Source organism: Rhopalosiphum maidis, chromosome 2, assembly GCF_003676215.2.
Source record: "Rhopalosiphum maidis isolate BTI-1 chromosome 2, ASM367621v3, whole genome shotgun sequence".
NCBI classification, from domain to species: domain Eukaryota; kingdom Metazoa; phylum Arthropoda; class Insecta; order Hemiptera; family Aphididae; genus Rhopalosiphum; species Rhopalosiphum maidis.
The window spans coordinates 88,853,685-88,876,937 of record NC_040878.1 but is presented as its reverse complement, the minus strand read 5'-3'; positions in this window follow the sequence as shown (position 1 = coordinate 88,876,937).

Here is a 23,253-nt window from a genome sequence, read left to right as displayed (position 1 = left end):
TCGCCTTCGATGACAATATTATTGGAATTGATTTTAGAACGTTTCTGCCGTAGGAACGCGCTAAATTAATTATTGAGCAGTCATACATAGTCACTGTTGTTGCCAAACTATGTACGAGTACTGACACTATAGTTGGTTTTCTGTATTATATTACGAATAAAATGATCGAATTCGCTATATAAATATATTATTTATCATTCCGTCCATTCCGAGCGTTTGACCAAAAAGGTCATAATTTACAGTACGTTTCTATGTGCGCCACAATCATAGTGCACGTGCAGCAGCGTCGAGCAATAGATAAATAAAACGGTAAAATGTTTATACACATATGAAACACTACTTCCGACACATCTGTACAACAAAATTGAACGACAACCAGAAAAAAAATAGAGGATAAACCCCAATAAATTTGTATTCGTCTCGAATCCATATGTTTTGATACGCTGCACAGTCAATTCCTGTAATATTATAGATAAAAACATCAAATAAATAAATCAAACATGTGACTTCGTTATCCTCGTCCCATACAACATTATATAATAATACATACACATCCGCGACAGTTGGGGTCGTCTGTTATATTATTATATCAATGTAAAAGACGGTCTTTGTGTATTACATTCATTCGTGTTAAGAAATACTATATTAATGTCTGCAGACTTGGGTAAAATAGTTTTAAAATTATTTGGAATAAATATCGGACTACTTCATGAAAATGACCTTTGGAATGAAATGTTAAAAATAGAGCGAAGAGGAATAATTATTGTAAATAGATGATTTAGAAAAAAATAAATATTGCCCGTATTATTTTTTTTTTTGTTTTTGTTTATGTGCTTATTTGTAATTTAAAACGATTAAAATTGTTCCTATTGAATAGCATTCAATTGTATTTAGGGCGACATGTGTGTATTATGGTATAGAGTCCATACACGATTCCTGATCATTTTAAATTTAATAGTCTCAAGTGTGAATTATATATAAGATTTACAATTGCCCAAGGTTAGGGCCAAAGGATGAGGAATTGTAAATAACATATTTTTTTGCACTTTGCTTACTCGGACTTTTAATAACCACGAACCCTAAACACATCGAATACATCCAATTGAAAAATATTGTTATAATCGTATTAATTATTGAGAAAATTTAAATACTATATATGATCGGCCGGAATAGTATATATGTATATACTACATGTCTATGTCTTATATGTATAAGACTGTTTATTATTTATTGAACAGATAGTGTTCAGTCGGCAGTCACGGGGACGGTGCAGGGTTGTTGCAGCTGTGGACTGTGGCGGGAAAACGTAAAATCCTAGTTTCGACGCGGCTAAACTTGACAAAATACTATTAAATAATAGCCGGTTGGGGTAGTACCTACGTATGTTATGTTACCTATACGTACCTACATACACTCGCTGTCTGCGCAGCATATCGATTTTGGCGGGTTCACGTGAACCGTAATGTCGGTCGAGTATTGCGCACTATACATTATACATAGAGGAACTGGGTTACCCCCCGCGTAGTCGCGTTTATTGTCTACGATAATGCGTATGGTACAAGGGTAAAAAGCTTGCGAAACTCGCGACGCACACACACACAGACCGCGCGACCGGACCCGGAGGCGCGCACCTTGCCCTTGCAGCGTATACGTGAAATGCCATGCTTGCGCCCCTCCACCGGCGCAGCTGCAGCAGCCGCCGTGGGAAACGCGACCCCCGAAAGACAAAAAAACCCGACAAAACCACACCGGTGACGTCGAACCGCCACCATAATAGAAATGCGCGCAGCACACACACACGTATGTACGCAGAGTTCCTGCTGCCGATGCAGCTGCACTGCACGCGCGGGGCCTTTGCGCATGCATCGGGCGCGACGACTAGACATAATATTATAATATAGCACCATCTCCCCTACCCCACACGAAAACACTGTTTATACGCACCTCTCCTCCGTGTGTGTATATATTATGAAATATGAATAATATGTATATAATATAATATAATATTATTGCATATTATTTTGTGTACATCTGCAGCAGCGCTTCCCCGCGAGTCCGGTCGATCAGCTGCGCCGTGATTTCTCGTGTGCGCTTCCCGGAAAAACGCACTATATATATATATATATATATATATATACACAATAATAGTATCGTTATACATTATATGTCGCTACTGAGTTTAACGCCACGCAGCCCCCCTGTACCACCGGGCTCCGTGTCGCGACCGTTAAAAAATGTCGAATATATATTATTATGTACTCGCGCGACCATCGCGTCGTTTAGCTCCAGCACATGCAGCTGTGTATAGATTTCGCGTGTATACTATTTATATATAATTACAGTGTGGTGTATATCGAACCGCATTGGTGTATTACACTGCTGTTGATTGCGATACTTATATTTAGGATAGAACGGAATTTTTTTATAATTAAACTATGATTTTTTTTTTTTTTTTTGTCTCTCGTTTGAAGTTTATAGGTATCAAACACATCATATAGAAACGGCTGAGCGGTCAGCATTATAGAACGCCAGAGCATGATCGTTAAACAAATTTAATAGGCACATCATTCTTATAACTTTCCAATAATGACCGACAGTACTTTCCAGATATAATTTACAGTGTTTTAATGGTTGTGAAAAAAGAATAGTTTAAAATGTTTAAATTTTACAAGTATCCATAAGATAATCGTATAACAGCCCGCAGGAAAATATTTAAAACATGATATTATGGTGAAAAAAAAGTGTTGCCTAGCTAATTTGAATATATAATGTTGTGTACGCTACAGTTTTTACTATTCTATAAACCTATTTAGTTCAAGTTATTAACACTGCTAACGTTAAACAAAAAAGATTACCCTTCAAAGTGTAATTTGATTTTCGAACACTTTCGAATTTGTTTAGTTATGGTTTTGTCAGTAAATTCAATTTACGTCACAGTTAAATATATTAAAATGTAAATAGTACTAGGTTTTATTATTAACCGCGATATTTTACAGCAAAAACGTGACTCAGTTAGGTTTTTTTTGCCGAAAACTTTATAAAATATAAAGTATTTAAGTATTTAACATATTCGACACCATAATAATTTATAGGTGTGCTCGGTTTTACGCTCTTAATGTAAGTGAGTAGCATGATGCAATAGCTAATAATATTCGTAATCGTTTGCTTTATGACATTTTAATTAAGGCTACCTTAACAAAATCAGTATGTGGTCTATGAGCGACCAATATTAGTAGTCTTATGTCTAAAAAAGAATTAAAATCACAAATAAGCACATAATGCATATTAGTATTGTACTTTTTGTTCGTACAATACATTTGACGAATAGAAAATATAATAATATATTTGAACTCAGCCAAACTTCTCAAAATGGGTTTTAAGTTTTTTCTATTAACTAGAATTACTAGAATATAGCTTATTATTGTTCATATCTGGATGACTTGAAAGGAAAAATTATTTTTCAGAAATTTGGATGAGTTTATACACTAGGTACATAGTATATAGGTACTATAGAAACTCACATATACACTACACTATACAGAGGTTTAATAAACAGTATAAATGGAATTCATCTGTGACTTTTTTAAGACACAGGTGCTGGGTAATGGACCTTGAATTACGTGGTGGAAATTTGAAGAATTAACGAGATAACATAAAATTTAATGGCTCAACTACCCTAGTTGTAAATAACGTATATACAGACTATCAGAAAAATCTGTGTTTTCAACACCGTTAACAACCATTAATAAGCTGTAATACTTACTAATATCATCATCAATTAATGATTTAATAAGCACATCGTACATTTTTTATGCGATATTAAAACGACGTGTATTATAATAATATTTTATTAATAAATATTCATTTTTTTTTTACACGCGAACCACTCTCCGCCCGAGTGCCGAGTGCCGACCAACGTTGAAACCGTTCCATACGGTTCATCACGATAATATAATACATATTGAAAACGTTTGTGTAAAATCGAGTTTCGGCGTTTTCCCATATCGCATTGGACAATGATGCATACGATAACATAACATTATTATATCACGACGCAGTCATCGGCATATATTATACATAATATGATAATATAATATGGTGTAAACGCCGTAGGTACGTGTACTATTATACTTATATCATATTGTATTCTTGACCGCCGTCGTACCCGGTTTTTTCTCTCTTTTCCCCCGTAAAGAGGTCACAGGTGTGCGACGCGTTTTTGAAAACGACTTCATTTCCATAACGTCTTGCCCCGTACGACTACGCGTATCGTGGTGGTGTGTATATACACTTCGAGCGTGTCGGCGTGGCACAGGGAATAATATTAGTATATGTATTTTTTTTTTTTTTTAATAGGTGCGGTGCCGGTATGCTCGCTCGCGAGTGAGTGTGTGTGTGTGTGTGTCAGTGAGTGTATGTCTGTGTCTGTTCGTGTGGAATTGCCTGGTAGATAATATTTTGTTAACAAGCCATGATTGTTGAACACGTGTGCGCCACAAACAATAATAATAATAACCCGCCACATGTCACGGTCACTGATAAACGTCTCCTGGCACCCCGTACTTGACCGCGCGCCGTAGTCGTAGTCGTAGTCGTAGTCGTCAACGAAAAAACATAAAAAAGGAGAGAAAAAGAAACAAACAAAAAAATTATCATACGCGCCAATGCCGGATATATTTTTATAGTATACAGAGTGGTATCCTCGAGTTTTCCCGTAAAGGCTGACTTCTGAGAACGGCGAGACGCCCGGCTCACCCTGTATGAATATACATTTACGAATTCTTCTCCACCGTTGTAGGTACACACACACACGAGTAATATATTTTTTATTATTGTATTTTATACGCGCAGTCGTTATAATAATATTATATAAACGCGCTTATTGTGATTTTTATTCGAACGAACGCAGAAAACACGACGACTACGACAAAACGCTGTACGAGCGCTGGCACGACGACGACAGACGACATAATAATAGTAATAATATCATTGTTGTAAAAAATATCAGATTATATTATATTCCGAACACGTGCAACGCTATGAGATAATATATATATATATCGATATTCTTAGCGCCCGTTTTCCCGGGCGCGTTATTTTTTTTTACTCGATATTATTATACCTACTTGTTAGTTCACCATAATATTATAATATATTAACTCTATCAGTATACGTATACCTACTATACGAATCTACCTGCATCGCCACCGACCTATGCAACAGCGTTCGTCCCAGTCCTATACGTGAATACCATACAATATTATAATATATTATTATTATTATTATTATGAGCCGCCAAACACGACATCATGGCCTGTGAATGTGCTGTGTTTATAATATTAAAAATCATTAAACTTTTCCGTACGTAATATTTCATTATTCCTGTACGTTTTTCACAACCGATCTCGATGGTCCGTTAATGAGTGAAACGACATAGGTACGCGCGTTATAGAACATAATATTATGTACCTATATATATATATACACTACAGGGTACGCCGGTATATATCATTTCTATAACATGTATGTATATTCCACTCACGGACTCGAATTTTAATGGCCTCATAAATATTCACGAGTGCCGTAGCGACTTATCTCCACCGTACGTCATGTTTTCAAGTTCAAAATTCGTAAACATATATTATCATCATCCTATTATATACGTTGCTCACATGATAATATCGTGTACGCCGCACAAATAGTTGGCTATACACAGGTAAATAATTATCGTTTTTACGATTGGCGATTTTCGGAAAATTTAACGTCGTCGCGTGTAGTCGTGTAAACAACATCTTAAAAGGCTCGTGCGCCTAGTTTTCCGCCATACATGATTTATGTGCGCTATATGAAAAAGTGTTAAAAGTATAATTTGCATAATTCCCGTGTTGCTATTGCAGCCAGCGAGTAAACGTCTCCATCGAACGACGTGTGTACGGTGGTAATACTGTACAAATAATACTTATAGGTACCTTTTAAAAAAACAAACAATTTACACTTAACATCATGAGTGTGTGACATAGAACTAAAAGAACTATAGCTATCGCCCGATAGGTACCGTATGAGAGTATATATTACAAAAACCAATTAAGTACGTCATAAAGTATTTGCATATTTCATAATAATTCCACTAAGTTTTATAACATCAATACAATCGTATATACCCGTGGTTTGTGTATAATTTATTGTATAATAGGTATTTACACTTTTAAGTGACCAGTAACACTTTATTTTCAGATTGTGGGTAACACGAAATAAATAAATAAATACAAATAAAAATACAATATCTCGTATTTTGTCCTCTTTTGCGTAGTTCATTCATTAAGCATTGACCGTTTGTGTTTTATCACTGATCGTGTATATCACAATACAACAATATTGAATTTATGATTTATTGCGATTAATGTATTCCGCTGATTAGCGTTTCCAAGACACTATTTACCGGGCAAAGTAATTTCGACTTGCTCGGAATACGAACGAATATTTTAACTACGTCATATATTATAATATGTCTATGTTTATGTGTCATGATTTAGAAAAGGTGATGTCTCTTATCGCTTGTTTCAAGATTGCGCACGTTTTAAAAAAAACATATACCCGACAATATAGGCGTGAGGCGAAGAGCAGAATATATGATAAGAAATACATAATATTCTTTGGAAGTTTTTATGGTGTATTACAGTTTTAAACCTGCGACCTCTGGATGAACTTTATCTGGCCCGCAGACAAGACAATTATTTTTCGATAACTCCCGAAAACTTCACGAATCCCTAAAGTGACTCCCAAAAAATATTAATCGGTGATCACTGTCATAGACTACTATATATATATATATATATATATATATATATATATAAAGGATGTGCGTCGTTGGCGACTACATACAGAGGAATTCCACAGTCAACAGCTTGCAGCAGTCACAAAGAAAACCATCAGGACGCGGAGGCGAATATCCGGCAAACGCGTATATTTATATAAATATAATATAATATTATTATTCTATTATACGTGTGTCATTCTATAGCGTATTACGTGTTATTATTACGGTTTTCACGTTTGGGATATACTACTCCTCCGTTTGGTTATACGACGACAAAGATATCACAGGAAATCACACCTTTATTACATACGCTGTCGACAACAGCCGAGCGGAGATACGCGATCGTATTCAAACACGACCGCGACGCACAGTTTTCAAAATGTGTCATGCACACAGTGAATGTGTGAGCGTGTGCACCTAAACAATCTGTCCGGCTTTAAATGTAACGGTCAAAGTCAATGCGACGTAGTAGTAACTCGTGGCGAAAACGTACGGTTATTTAAAAGCCTCGGGGGTCGGGGGTTACACCTACGCGCGCTCGCGAAATCGACCTATTCGTATCTATTATATTACTCATTGCAAATGTAAAAATATAACGGAGGTGGAAATATTTTGCAAACCGCATATTATTAAACAGGACGTCTAGCTAATGCACGCGATTAGTGCTCGCAGTAATCACTGATTAATATTCATCATATTACATGTGTAGGAAATTCGCCGAGCGGCGTTAGATACAATCGGTCGTTGAAAATATTATCCTATACGCTCTATTGTGTGTACAGGGTGGGCCACCGCGTCGGAATATGGTCTGACACGCGAAAACGGCAAACGCGGTCGGTCGCCAGCCCTGTACATCATGATATGTATACATATAATACAGTGAATGCGGACGTCTGAACGTAATAAAACAACGTCGTAGAATATATTATTATTATTATTATTATTATTATTACTAAATCGTATACGTAAAACCGTTTATTATAATATTACATGTCATAATACGATCGTGGATTCATAGACCGTCTCTGCTGGTCGTGTTTCGCCCGCAATCATCTATAATAATATAATACATACCACGATATAGGTATACACCGCACGCATACCCATACCTGATAATATAATATTGTAACCGTCGTGATTTACGACCTCGTCTACGATTTTTCCTATTGTGAACGTTTAAGACCAAGGACTATTATAATATATATATAAACATACATCTCGTTTTTCATAGACTACCATACGTCTCTAACGATATTGGTTCGAAAATCTATTGATTTATACATACGTTTATAATCACATGTAAGCCAGTTTGAGAGCACCGTATTAGCGCGGAATTATATATTCTATCGTCTGTTCGCGATTTATGGAGAATGTATACCAATTTTCGGCATTCTGTGTACCCATACAATATATAATATAATCGTCATGGTTTAACATAATAATTAGGTACACCAATATATGGTGTGTTGTTCGTCAACGAGATCCAAAAAGATAGTATATCAACTTTAAAGCGATTAGTGACAAACAAAGCATAGATCTAACTCATAGTATCTACCTACGCGCTATTTATAAATAAAATCAACGACGATAAAATTGTATACAACTATAATATATTTCACTAGTTTATAAGAGTATAATATTTTTTTTTTTGAATTTTATACAACAGTATTATTTTATATACGTACACCGGTACTCGTTCTAGGTATATTATAGCTGAACATTGTGGACACAACAAACCGGGTGAACAGTTAAAATAGTATTTCTCCGTTTATACAACTAAAATGAATTAACAATTATTTTTAATGGTGCGCATGTTGTTTTTTTTTTTTTTATGTAATTTAAGTTTTATTTTATCGTGTTTACAGCGTACGAAACAGACGACAAATACTTAACTTGTATTCAGCAGATTCAACTGTGGCGTTAGTCACTTGTTCGAAGGTTATAACTTATAATTATACCATTAACTCATAACTAATGATGTGTTGTTAAAATTCTTGTCATTGCAAGTCCCTACCAATATTAAAATATAAGTATTAATATACTAGTATCGGTAATATTCATAACCAATATGTTAATGCATTAACGTAAATCGATTTTTATTCTGTAATTCGTTAGTGATAAAGTAGTGATCAAATAATAATATAATATACTGCTAGATACTTTAATAGTATATCTTTATAGGTATACTAGATATTTTCACCATTCAACGCTGTATGATATATTATTATAAATATCATGACACAGGTAATACGACCAGTTTATTTAGATTTTAAGAAACCTTTTATTAATCATATTCATTATTAATATACATATCTACAAAATATTATCAAAAAAAAAAAACCTATACCGCGTGTATCGGAAATGTTCGTAATGTTGTGATTTTATGATGCATTTATATTGTATTGTTATTAACGCATTTTTGTAGATATTTAGTTAGACATTCGAGTGAGTCATAAAGACAAAAAAAAAAAAGGGAAAGACAAAAATCGCGCGGCCCCCGTCGCTGGTATCGAGGGTGTATTGTCTGAGCGCGGGAATCTCGTTAAATAACTGCGTTTACAACCCGTAAAATCACGGAATTTCGGCCACCACTCCTTCGGACCACACTAAACGTATACGTATAAAACATAGTGTTGTGGGTGTGCGTACACCTGACACTGTGCGGTGTCTTACAATAATAGTAATAATATAATCGAAAACAAACTACACGCACATACACACACCACATTCACGCGAACGCATATGAAATACCTGAACGCGGGGACAAAAGGGGACGCGATGAAAATTATGTGAATAATATTCTATTCACACGGCGCGCCGGAGAGTACAATAAACGCAATTGTTGTTCGGTTAAGGCGCCAACAGCGGCGGCGGCGGCGGCGGTGGCGGCGGACGAGTATATGAGGACGATGAGGAGGACGACTGGAAGGAAAGTACTACTCAAGTCTAGTACGGTTGCGGTGGTGGCGTTTTAAAATCAGTACATATATCATATACAATATTGTAACGAGTTTAGGGCTCGGATTTAAGTGCACTAAAAGATCGCAGGACATATAAAATACTATGCGTTGATGCAAAAGAAATGACTAAAAAATATGCTCGTAAAAATTTTGATTTTGATTTTAAATTTATATATCATAACAAGTCACGCCGATAATAATTTATTATTGTATACATACGTAATTATAGTTTATAAAAAAACAAAACGGGAAAATGCGAAAAAAAAATTATAAATTATATAGTCGAAATTGTACGTACCTAAAGTGTTTACTATAAAGCTACAGTATAGTGGAATATACCATAATAAGATTACCAAATACCAATTGATATGAACTGATGATAAAACTGTAAAATTGGCTCTGAATAGTCTAAAACGTTGAGATACGGACAACACGTTTTGTTCCAAAAGATTTTGCATTTTTTCAATCAAACTTTCTCGAAACACATTTTGTGCTCAATCTGCTGCAGTGCGATCGACCGACGGTAATGTGGCGGATGAAATGCATAGCTACGTGACATCATAAGTCATCATATTCGGGTTGGAAAGTCGCAATTTCGTTGTTATGTCAAAGCGACTCTGCGGCGGCAAAGAGATCGAAAGAGAGAAATTATTATATTATTTTAAACGCGCAAGGATGTGTGATGATGGTCGAGACGGAGTTGGACTTGCGTACATTTATAATAATATGGACACGGTCGTATCGCAGAGGTCGGTCGGTATTTACTATTTATGTGCGTACGTATGTACGTATGTATGAATGTATGTACGTATGTATATATATAGTTGTGACGGCGGCAAACCATCGGACGAGACGGTAAGGGAACTCGGCGGGGAGGGTCAGTGGATGTGGCCAGTGTATCAGATTGTTGTGGGAACGCATTCCACTAGGTGGCAGAGCGACGAGTATGCAGGTGCACGGCCGCCACTCTGTCGCCACTCACACACACACACACATACACACACACACACACACACATATACACGACACATTGGCTCGTTGCTCCCGCCACCGTCTCGGAACAATCCGTTTACGTAACGCGACCATTGTGCCGGTATACAGGGCGTTGAGCGGATTCCGATCGAAAAATAAATAAAAAGTCGAACAGTCGTACGGCCGTGACAATAACGTTGTGTATAATACGAGATAATAATATATAGTATGGTCGCTATACGCATAAGTGAATGACGATAAGACGGTTTCGACTGTTTCGAGACTATGTAATGTCATGCAATATCGTTTTCTGGACCGTCGCGTGTGTGTATACGAAAGAAGAGTGCCTATACATACGATAGTAATAATATTAATCGATTTGCACGGAGCGAATCTGATGTATAGTATTCGTGGTAAGTATAGGTCCCATCGGCGGACGTGGACTCGACAGACACCGGTCGAGTGGTCAAATTTAGAGACGGGTGGCAGTAACGCCTACTCCTCTCCGAGCCTTACGGATTTCCCACTTCCATCACTACTTGCACGCACAAACACACAATTAGGTACCACTAATTCGACTTTCGTGATACAGACGGTGTTTAGTAAGAATTATTATTTTTATCGTCTCGTTATCGATCAGAGGCGACGGCCTACGATCGGCCGCGACCTAACAACCAGTTACATAAATCATAAACTATTTGATTATTATGTCGGATACAGATTAATAATTGTGTATACGATAAGATTCGAGGCAACGCAGATCGATTATTTCATTGATAAAAAAAAAAAATAAAAACATCATCGTCGTAATAATGTATTAGTCACAAAACAATGTATATACTAAATACTTATATTATATTCAGGCGCGTATTTAAGGGAAGGGCCTATGGAGTCCGTGCCCCCCCCCCATTTACCGTATTTTATACTTATTTTTATTATATGAGATATTTTACAACTATACGCCCCCTTTTTTTTTTTTTTGAGAGGTGAGGGGCTTGTTTAGATGTTGTCTACTCAAAATACTGTATCATTTGAAACTTTAGTCGTGCTGTGCTTTTGAAATCCACTACTTCAGAGAAAGACCTCTTTAATCTGTGTTCGATTTTCAGTTAAAAGTAGTGTGATGTTAGGTTACCCCCCCCCCCCCCCGAGTTACCTAGTCTTCGGCCACATTGCAGTCATTAACTAAATCTGCCACAGGGTTAGTACATTTCCTCAACGTACTCGTACATAGATATTGATTAATTTTTAAATATCACATCGGAAGTTTGTTTAAGAATAGAGAATTCAGTCTTCACTACGATTCTATAAATATTGTGACAATGTACACGTTATACGTTATGTACGCGTGTCATGATAACGATTATTATAATGTTGGGAAATTTTTTGAAAACTTTCGCAACGTAAGACGCGAAAGCGTTGCACGTTATACACCGCACTCGCTCCCTAGTTCCGGCATACAACCTGTCCATAAACAAAATATGCTCAGTGTGCACATAATACTCATACGCGACTGTGAAAGCCAATTTTTAATTCAATATTCAATACTGACTCGTTACTCGTTAAATTAATCGATCTATAAAAGCAAATTAAAGTATATTAATTAGGCGCACTGCATGATGCTGTTGCAGTTTATTGCCTATATGTATATATTATAAGCTCTATCACTCTATATTCTACAGTATGTCAGTATGCATATTATTATCGTATTCGGTTGTGTGCACGCAGCCTCGTCTCTCTGCATATATATTATATACACATAGGTATAATACGGCAATAGTGTCCACCATACACCATGGTCGCGGTCACCGCTCGTTAAACCTGTGGGACCATAACAAATCGTCATAACGCGTGTCCATTGAATTCCATTGTATTACGTCGCATCTCGAGTTATAATATTTTATATTGTTACAATATTATTATTGTTTCGAACCGTCGTCGCGACAACAATATAATATAATGGACGTACGCGTAAAAAAGCCACTCAGATTTCAGAGTCGCTCAATATGTGTGTGCACCTGCAAAAAAAAAAACACAGAAGGATGAGATGAGACGAGACGTCGTGTATAAATAATATCCGTGCAAATAAAACAAGTACTTACTTTAATAATATTGCCATTATTCTATAATCTATGCAGTGTACAAGTTTGGACTGAAATCGCAAAAGCACGTAAAACGTACAAGTATGCAAAGCGGTAGACAGGAACAAACACCGCTTGCCGTGGGTAAAACGTGGGAAAGGTTGATCTATATTTTCAAAAGATCTTTTTCTTCCAGCTTTTGATACTGAATAGACTTTTGAAATGCTAACCACTTGTTTTTTTATTTTAGGAGTAAGACGTACCTACCTTTCAACTGAAAAAAATAAATAAACATAAAATATGATGTTATATACTGAGATATCAGTTTTAGTGTACCTACTTCAGTTCAAGGAGTAAATCGATATTGATACACTTAACTTTATAAACTTATTTAACCGATATGAGCTATCTTTTTCGGTGGATTTGATATAGAACTCCGTATATTTTCAAAAGTGGTTCAAACTATTTTTTGAAAAATATATAACTTTTTCAGAACGTTCTCTAAATCTTTCTTTAGAACTGGACGAGTAGTTTTTGAGTAATTATCTAAGCGACGAAATTCAATAACTTAGGTACATAAATTAAATATTGTTTTCTTTATTTGAAAAAAAAATCACATAGCACTATGTGTTATCTAGTTTATACCGATTTTTTTATTTCTGTAATCTGCATTAGAAACCATACAGCACATAAGCAAAAACATATTCAATTTCCTCGAGTCATAGTAAAATTTATGTTTGAACCTATCTAACTATAGATTGGAAAAAAAAGCTAAAAACATCGCCAAAGTGTCAAAGAATCGATTGATATAATTTTTACTGAAATCGGTCCATTAGTTTCTGAGATTAGCGCGTTCAAATATACAAACTTTTTAACTGTGTAATATTAATAGGTAGTCTTTATGTCAATCATATGAGCATATAGTATAGACATTTTTTTTAAAATACCATCTTTGGTTACAATACTATTATGATTATTATATCGGGTGATCGTGCTTTAATAGCCCTGATTCAATGCTGGGGGTTGTGTGCCCGAAGTAATAAATTATTATTTTATTAGACCGCGTTACGGTCGTCAAACCATATTTTTTTTTTTTGAAATTATACTCTAACGTCGCCCATCCTCCCACCGACCGACTTAATTGATGCCACCTCGACCGATCGCGCGCTTTGTCGGCGGTGTTTTTTGTATAGATTGTAATAATATTATAAAACCTTATGTAATACCATATTATTATAATGATCGTAAAACAACATTAGGTAGGTATACATAAATTTTTAATGTTTTGACGAGAGTGAAAAAGCATAAAAAGGAGATTGGATTTAAAAATGACACCAAGCAGGATTGTACCTCTACTCGTATCAGGTAGGTCGCTATCAATTACATTTATTGTGTATTATTTATAAACATCAAAACGGCACCAACTGATTTTTGTTCGATATAATTTTCTAACAACTGCAGTGACAACATCATTGCAATGGATGATTTAAGTTTTACAATAAAATATGATCACTGCGTGTTTTTATACGCGACGTAACACCGTATAATATATAATATACATACCTATATACTGTAACATTATATTATATTATACTTAAACGGCGCGTTTCGTTTCGTCTTCACGGCGGCGGGTTTTATGCGACCTCACGATTTCGCATTCCAACGCATACTGCGATGTACTTAAACGTAATATATACAAGGTGTCTCGCGAGGGTTCGTGTGCAGTCGAACAATTTTTCCAAAATAATTTTTTTTTTTTAATCTAATTTCGAACTGTATTGTGTATTTTTAATTAAAAAATTTGATACTTATAATCCAATTCGGGTTTTATTTAAAGAAAATCATATTATTTGAAACAATTTACTAGGAAAAGAGCTAATTTAGTTAAAAAATACGATGATCATTCTGTATAATATAATATATCATACCTTGACTGTATGTGGTAGATATCATAACCTACGGTTGTACGCAAGCCGGTAAGTTTGAACGACTGATTGAATTTTAAAGTATTACTTTAGTATACGCGTGTTACAAGAGTTAAGGAAAAAATCTTAGTAAGCATTTCATTATACTGCAATAACATTTTTTTTTCTAATAACGTAACTATTAAAATATCATAGATATTAAAAAAAAGTATGAATGTACATGTCTGATAAATTGGATAGTCGTATTTTTTTGTAACGTAAAAAGAAATAAACGGACTGTTGAAAATTCAAAATAATTAGTAAAAAAAAAACGATTATTTGTATACAATACTATTACAGTCTACAATAGTGACAAATGACAATGCCGACAACAAAACAATTTTCTCGTCTACATGAATATCGGAACGGTGTTGGATAAATCGGTAGGTAATTGCTGATATTATTATAAAAATACAAGTGTCACCTATAAAGTAAATAGATCAAGATACGACATGTTTAGTTGTGAACACTCCTTTATCGCACTAATTTTTTGTCTGGGTAAAAAAAATGAGTTTTGGAAACGGTTAAAGTCGGAATTTGGTTATACATTCATTCTTTTGATTTTTAAAATAGTTAAATTATAAATTGTTTTTTGACCAAAAATCAGAACTATCATGGTCGCAGTGTTTTGAATCGAATGTATTATCATAACGTGATCACGCCCGATCTTCGTAAATAGCCCGACGAATTTTACCGCGTTTTTGTATACGCATAGGTATAGGTAAGTATAATAGTAGTTTATTGCCGACATTAACCCACGTATAACGCTATGGACTAAGCTATATAACAAAATATTAAACATTATTAATTAGCTTCGTCAGTTGCCGTAGTATGCAATCAAAACTTTCCAAAATATTACATACAGAGGTATATAATATTTTGTAATTGCAGGTGTTGACGAATAAATACAATGCTAACTCGCCTAACCACTGATTATTCGATACAATAATATGGTTACGCAGCTCACTAGTTCGACTATGCATCCTAGCAAACTCATTGATCCGACTCTTCGTTCGAGAAATACACACACACACACACTTACATTGGAGTATTATAATATGGTTTTTATGTTGTCCTGCAGTATGTCAACTGAATGTTAATGTCATAAATCACAATAAAAGTGAGTCGTTTATTATTTATAGGTAACGTCTTACAGACACGTCATATTGTGTCCATTTTTAACCTCGCCAGAGTATATAACTTTATTTAAATACGTAAAATTTACATTGGTGATAGGTTTATTGACTTCAGCACAATAGTCGATTACCATTTCTGAATACGATTCCGCGAGCAATAAACTCATATTTCTGAATCAATAATGTAGGATTTTTTCCTATTTTTACGATTTACATTATAGATTCTGAAAAGTGGAAACGCTGATCGTGGGAAACGTCCGATACTGACGACAAATATTGCATCTGTCTAATTATTATTATTATTATTATTATTATATAATGTAGTACTCTATACGATAAAATAATATTATTTGAATATTCGAATTCATAGTAATATATCAATTTACTACATGTGTAACTTGTAAATTTCAAAAGTGTAACATCCTATGAAAAAACGTCAAAACGATAGAAATTGAATACAACTATATTGAATACCGACGAGTATAATCTTATTATTATATGATGTAAAATATTATAATAGTTTTCTGTTTGCACATTTTTAATATTAATATAAAATATATTGTAAACTTTCTGGAAAATTTTATAAATTTGCTCTGTCCTCTATACTTATTAATTACCGTTTATGTACAATTTTTAGTTTGAAAAAAATTCACGATTAATCTTTCAATAAAGTCTCAAAAAAAGTCAATGCCTATATGTCCTATACAGATAATAGGTATTATGTAGGTATTCATTGTTCAACCCACAACAATATTGTCATGGACGTCATGATCTATTATATGCCGATTGATTTGTTAACGAAAGACTCATTTTTATCATTTGTCTAACGTCATATTAATAAGGTGTTACAATTTTGTTTTAACTATTTTTTTTTATTACTATTATTATTATTAATTATTATCATTTTTTAATTTTTCAACGACAACGTTTTTTTAATCCCTTATTCTAAAGGAGAATATTTATTGAAGTGTTTCGATACTTAAAAATGGATATTTGAACGAGTTGTCTATGATTTATGAGTCTTAAGTATCTAAAGTTAGATGAGTTCCACTCACTTGTCGTTGTACAATGGTAGGGTACTCTGTAAAATGTTTGTCTAATATTACGCTCGTCGCTCATTAATACTTTAAATACTTGTAAAAAATATAATTTTTGTTTAAAACGTTGGTTTTAATAGATCTAAATACAATCAAAGTTATAAAAAAGTAGAAACTTAAAAAATTATAACGTTTACAAATAATATTTTTTTGTGATGACTTATGAATTATGTGAACGAAATATTTTCAAAAGCCCCAGTTTTTCTGAAATAATAAATGTGTTTCGTCAAATGAATCATCTCATATTATTCAAATAATATATATACGACCCACGGTCACAACACGAACGAATAATCTTCGAAAATTAAAAAGTAAAAGTATTCGATTACATTTTTTCAGTATCGTAAGACATGATCGTATTTCAAAGAAAGTGAATAAATAAAAGTCACCTTAGATAATAGTATAGCAGTCAGTTGAACAATTTTTTCATTGTTACATACCTGCGTGACGCTTCCTCACCAACCACAATCACAGAATATGACACTAATGAATATGTGAGGCTGTTAAAATATTATATTAGATTAACCTTCATAACATTTGAATTTTCAATCAATTTTCACTCATCGAGTGCATTCGCTTTATCGCATTTGACACGCGGTCTTTTTTGCACGACGGCGACGACCTAAAGGTATGATAATAATATTACATTATGTATAGACACTCGGCGCTGCGATTTATCACAATAACACCCTCGTGCAATTGTGCAGGCGTCAACGTCTCATCGACCCGACGCCATCGCATTACTATTGCTATTATTATTGTTATTATTAAAATAACATAAAGCACTTGACGTGCACGCGGTGTACAATAATAATAATAATAATAATTCATAATATAATAATAATACGTGCATAAAACCCACCGCGCGGGCTACCGCTCGCACACACCTGCCGCTTTGGCGAATTATTCGATGAGTACCTTGCCTATGCCTTCGTTTGCGGATAAACCTTTTACCGCAGTCTTACAAGTCACAACACAATACGAGGCGGCACGCACAATGGAAAACGTCTGACCAGATCGAACCCGATATAATAATTTACAATATACAATATTTATACTCCGATACAATCCACACCCGAATCGTATATTATGTGTGTTATTAGCGAATTGATGTCGGACGCGAATCCGCAGATAAATACGCGCGTTTATATATATATATATTCGATTGTGGTAACGAGCCGGGTGTCGAATTATACAATATAAAACATATTATTATAGGTATAACAAAGGTATATGGTATAAGGTACGGTAAAGCGCATCGTTGCGCGTAAACAATGGAAAATGCAGTTTGTTGGACGAGGTGTTTCGGTTCGTTTATTGATCGCTAATACCCGAACATTTACAATAATATTGTTGTTGGTTCGGGACGAAATTTGGGTTGGCGGAGCAATCAGAAATATAATGCTATATATTATTCTTTCCGCCCCTGACCCGCAACGGCTTATAATTCATATCAATAATAAATATAAAATAATTACGTCTTGAACGGCAATTCAAATGATATTTTTTTTAATAGACTTTTCTTCTTATAAAACGTCAACTCGTGCACCATATATTTTATCAACGAAGTACAACTACTTGTGAAATGTAACAAGAATTTCGTCAGAACACGACTAGTTATTTGCGAATGATCCGTCTATCGTTTTCTGCACTCGTATTTATTATTCACGGTTTTGAATTAACATTACACAGTAAGAAGAAATTAATATTATTTATTATTTCCATCAAATTGCAGTTCTCTACGCAAAATCGTAAAAAAAAAGATTAAATTTCAAATCTCAATTTAATATATAGTATTATTATTTTACGGATATGTTTGACCAAAACACGCACACGAACAGCCGTCTATTAATCGCACCACATACAAATCCTATATTTTTGATGCTTCTCTGAAGGGCACCACCCTATTGGTTGGCAAACGTGTCAGTGGAGAGTGGAAGCTAATAGACTATAAGTATTAATTTAAAATAATGTTTGTACAGCGTATACTATCTACTCGAAAATGTAAAGCCGATTTTGTTGTATCACAATAAAACTATTATATTATTATGATCACAGTTATTGTTGTGTATTATGAAAAAATATGAGCAAACGACCTTATTATAATGAGTACCAATATAAATAATTATAATAATAAACATATACCACTCGTCCCTGTAATACTTATGGTCTTGTCAGAAGGGATTACTTATTGTTACATTTTATATTGTGACATCGGAAGTGTATTCAATGTATTGCCTTCATCGTCGCGGCGATAATAAACTTCGCCTATTCACACATTTTGTTTGATAACACGAATAAATTTAATGAACATGGTCAAACGATTGAGTACAATTTATTGTTTTTGTGATAACTAAAAATACGACTGTGCATAGAGTGGTATTAGGATCAGTGTATATATTTCAAACACGTCTGGAACGGCCAAACCGTATAGGCCATAGAGTATAGAAGACATATTTTATAGTGATAGTCTATGCCTAATATTTATCTATTATACATTTTATGTGGTTTGAAGTTTTACATTATTATTGAAATTCATACAAGTGAAATAAACAATGAATTATGCTTATTAAGTTTGGGTGCACAAATAAATGTATATTAATTATACAAATTAAGAACTAATTTGTCAAATATGTCACGGTTAATAAATATTGTAAACTAGCAGCATATACAAGCAGCAGCTTATTGCTAACTAAAAAATTGCAAACATTCCATCTTACTCTAACATCAGAACAAATAAAAAATTCAATACAAATAAAGTGGCAAACACGCTGAGTGAGACAACGTGTGAATTTCAGGGAAATAAAAAACAAGACTTTTACGAATGGCCTAATCCGCGATTCTAAATCTAAACGCAAAAGAAAAAGAATACGTTTTTGGACAGACATTATTCAAGAATACGAGTGTAATGAATAGAACACGATTACTTAATGGCCAAAAAGGAACTTCCACAGTGTACAACTACTTCCGTCGTTAACCTAAAAACTAAATAAAAAAATAACTGCAGAATAATAACGATTATATTAGCGACGTCGAAAAATAACATTTTAAATGTTAATGTATTGTCGTTGTATATACGTCTATATATTTCAAAATACATCACATACAACATAGACGTGGTATTCTCAAGTATAGAAAACACTACCATTAAGGTCTTTGTAGAAAAAAATTAAACTTTTAAGAAAACACATACATCAAATTTAACCTTGAAAATGCATTCTCGGAACCAATTTTGAAAGTCTTTCGAGTCAATTCACCACCATTAGCGAACAAATCCTAAATGCTAAATAATTGATTTATATAATAAAAAAAAGTTTAGAAGTGTCATAAACGGTTAATATTTATGTTTTATATCATTGAAACTACGATATGGTTTTTAAAACATTATGTGCTTATTGTTGTAGCTAATTTTGAATGATCCAAATTCTGCTTGCAACCATTTTTTTAAATTCACAATCTTATGACAGCTTTTAAATTAAATTCCAAATGCTCGTTTTAATTTCGTGTTCCAAATATTTAAATGCATTAATATAAATAGGAATCATATCAAAAATATAATTTGTTTTATAAATATATTAAATTATGCTCTTTGACTGCAGACTATTTCCCGACATTGTATATTGAACGATTATTTGTATTTTTCCAACTAAATTTTATCCCTCACCTTCTTGGTGCTCTATTATTTTTAATTGCTCGATAATTATTACAATATAAACATATAAATGTAAAAAACTTAGAAAAATCGAAAATTTCAATTCTATAAATGACTTAAAAAAGTCAAAATATTTTAAAAATTTAATCGTGAACAGATAACGCTAAACATTTGGCGAAAATTTCAAATATTTACAATGTTTGTTTTTGAGTTATAGCAAAATAAAAAAATCGATTTGCGTAAAATATCCCGTTTTCCGTTACTTTTTTAGGGTTTTTCCTGACGCTCTAAATTTTTTTTCTTTTGACCCTCCAAAGTACCAATTAGATTCATTTTCCTGTTCAAAGAGACGCTGAAGTTAAAAATCAAACCACTATTATTGCTCCAAAACGTGATGACAGACACAAAAATAAAAAAACACACATCATTGTAAAATCAATACATTCATATCATTCCGTTCAGAATCTAAAATAACCGGCTTTTAAATTTAAATTATTGAAATAAATCAAATAAAAAATTGGACGTTTTACTCGTGACGATATATATGTTTATTTTTCTGCAAGAGACTGTAGTCTTGTACCGAGTGGTGAGTCCACCCGAAACTACGAGGAGACTAGTGATGGAAGAGTGATGTCTGATTTTTAATGTCGTTTTTGGTTTGCGTACGATTACGATACGTAATAAAATATAGAAATTTCACTTTCGTATACTATTATAAGTACATGAAACATAAAATGTAGGTAACGTATAAAATAATATATAATAACCCTTGCGCGATACATCAATATTCTCTCTCGTTTACAATAATTTATGTAAATATCGACACGCTGCCCGGCGCAGAGCCATACATAATCGGTAGTAATAACAATCATCAGTGCAGACCGGTTGTACATAATATCTGGATGGATGTTATAATATAGCTCGCGTGTGAGACGATCGCCGTCTTACGAAAATTTCGACAGTACCCAAATTGTATGTTAATCAATAATTAATCGATTGCGTCACACGTAAACCGATGAAGGTTCCCTCTTGTAACGCCCCGTCTCATCGTACCCGTTTTAATCGTAAGCGATATCATTATGACAGCGCCGTCGTATGCAAAACCTCTAGTTCTAATTTCTTCCCATCGGTCTTCGAAAACAGTACGATATTATTCATGTTATCGATCAAATGACAATAAATTATCTTGTGCAATACACACACACACACGACTTATAAAATCGTATCGTTCTTGAAAATATTATGATGCGACAGCAGAACTGGACCTTACATTTTGAGAGTGCTAAAATCATACAAATAAGTAACGATACAGACTACTCTATTTCTTTATAAGAACAATATTTTTAATAATAATAAATTACTTAAAAAATATAATATCAATATAATTTAATATTCGATTATTGCTAATTTATTTGTTTAACTTTTTTTTTAATTCAAAGTTTGATCCAACTGGATCCAAAATGAACGCCAATTTTTTATTTGTCGCATTATAGAGTTGTTAAGGGCGAGGAGAGGGGTAAAACACCCCCTAGCCACAATATAGTCATATAGTTCCACCTGTGCAGCGACAGGGCGATACGAAAGTGCCAGTAAAATGAAACAGTTTAATCTTTGAAATTGTCCCACAAAAGGATGTCCAATCCATATATTATATAGAAATCATCCACATTACACGCGTGTGTACCTATGTTATTGTAAACCGCGCAGCAGTCGGTGTACGGTCGATAAATCTTTCGTTCGGGCGAAACGCCGAAGCGGTAATATTATACGACCAGCTATAAATTATCGTGTTGTTATTATTGTTGTGTTCACCGTCGGACATTCGAAACGACACGACCGCGACGGTGTCCGTTGTTCGCGGGACGTCCGTCCGCTCCGTTCAAGTGTATTATGTATATAGTAATAACATTGTTCATATCTGGTATTTACAATAAACCGGGTACCCACTGGCTGGTATAGTGGACCGTATACTGTGTGTAACACACAAATATTACAATGGTACAACAATACTATACATAACCTAATACAAGTGGGCAATACTATACTTACCTACAAATATAGGTACGATGCAGACCGTGCGTTATGGACTGTATTGTAATATAACGTGGACTTATGATACGCTATTTAAATTGACGGTATTTATATTGTACAGGAAGAATAACGCACGTGAAAACACGTAATAATGATATATATAAACTATGACAACCGATTTTTTTATATGGGTATAGGTACAATGTAGATATTATATAAGGGTGATTTATCGAGCAAGTACACCCACTTTTTTTGAACATACTTTAAAATTGTTGGTATTTTTTTTTTTACTACTTGAGAAATGCTATGTGGAGATAAACACTTCTGCTTTTCAAATGAGAAATTTAATTTTCTACTGTAAATTACTTATAGTAGATAATCTTACTGAAAGTGTTAAAAAACACCCAAGTCTATCAAAATTCAAAGGAATAATTTTTGAGTTATTTATTTTTGTGTATCTATTGATAAGGATAATAGGTCCACGATAACGAGTTTGAAAGATATAGAACATGGGTGTTAGGTGTTACGGTAATTTGAAAATTT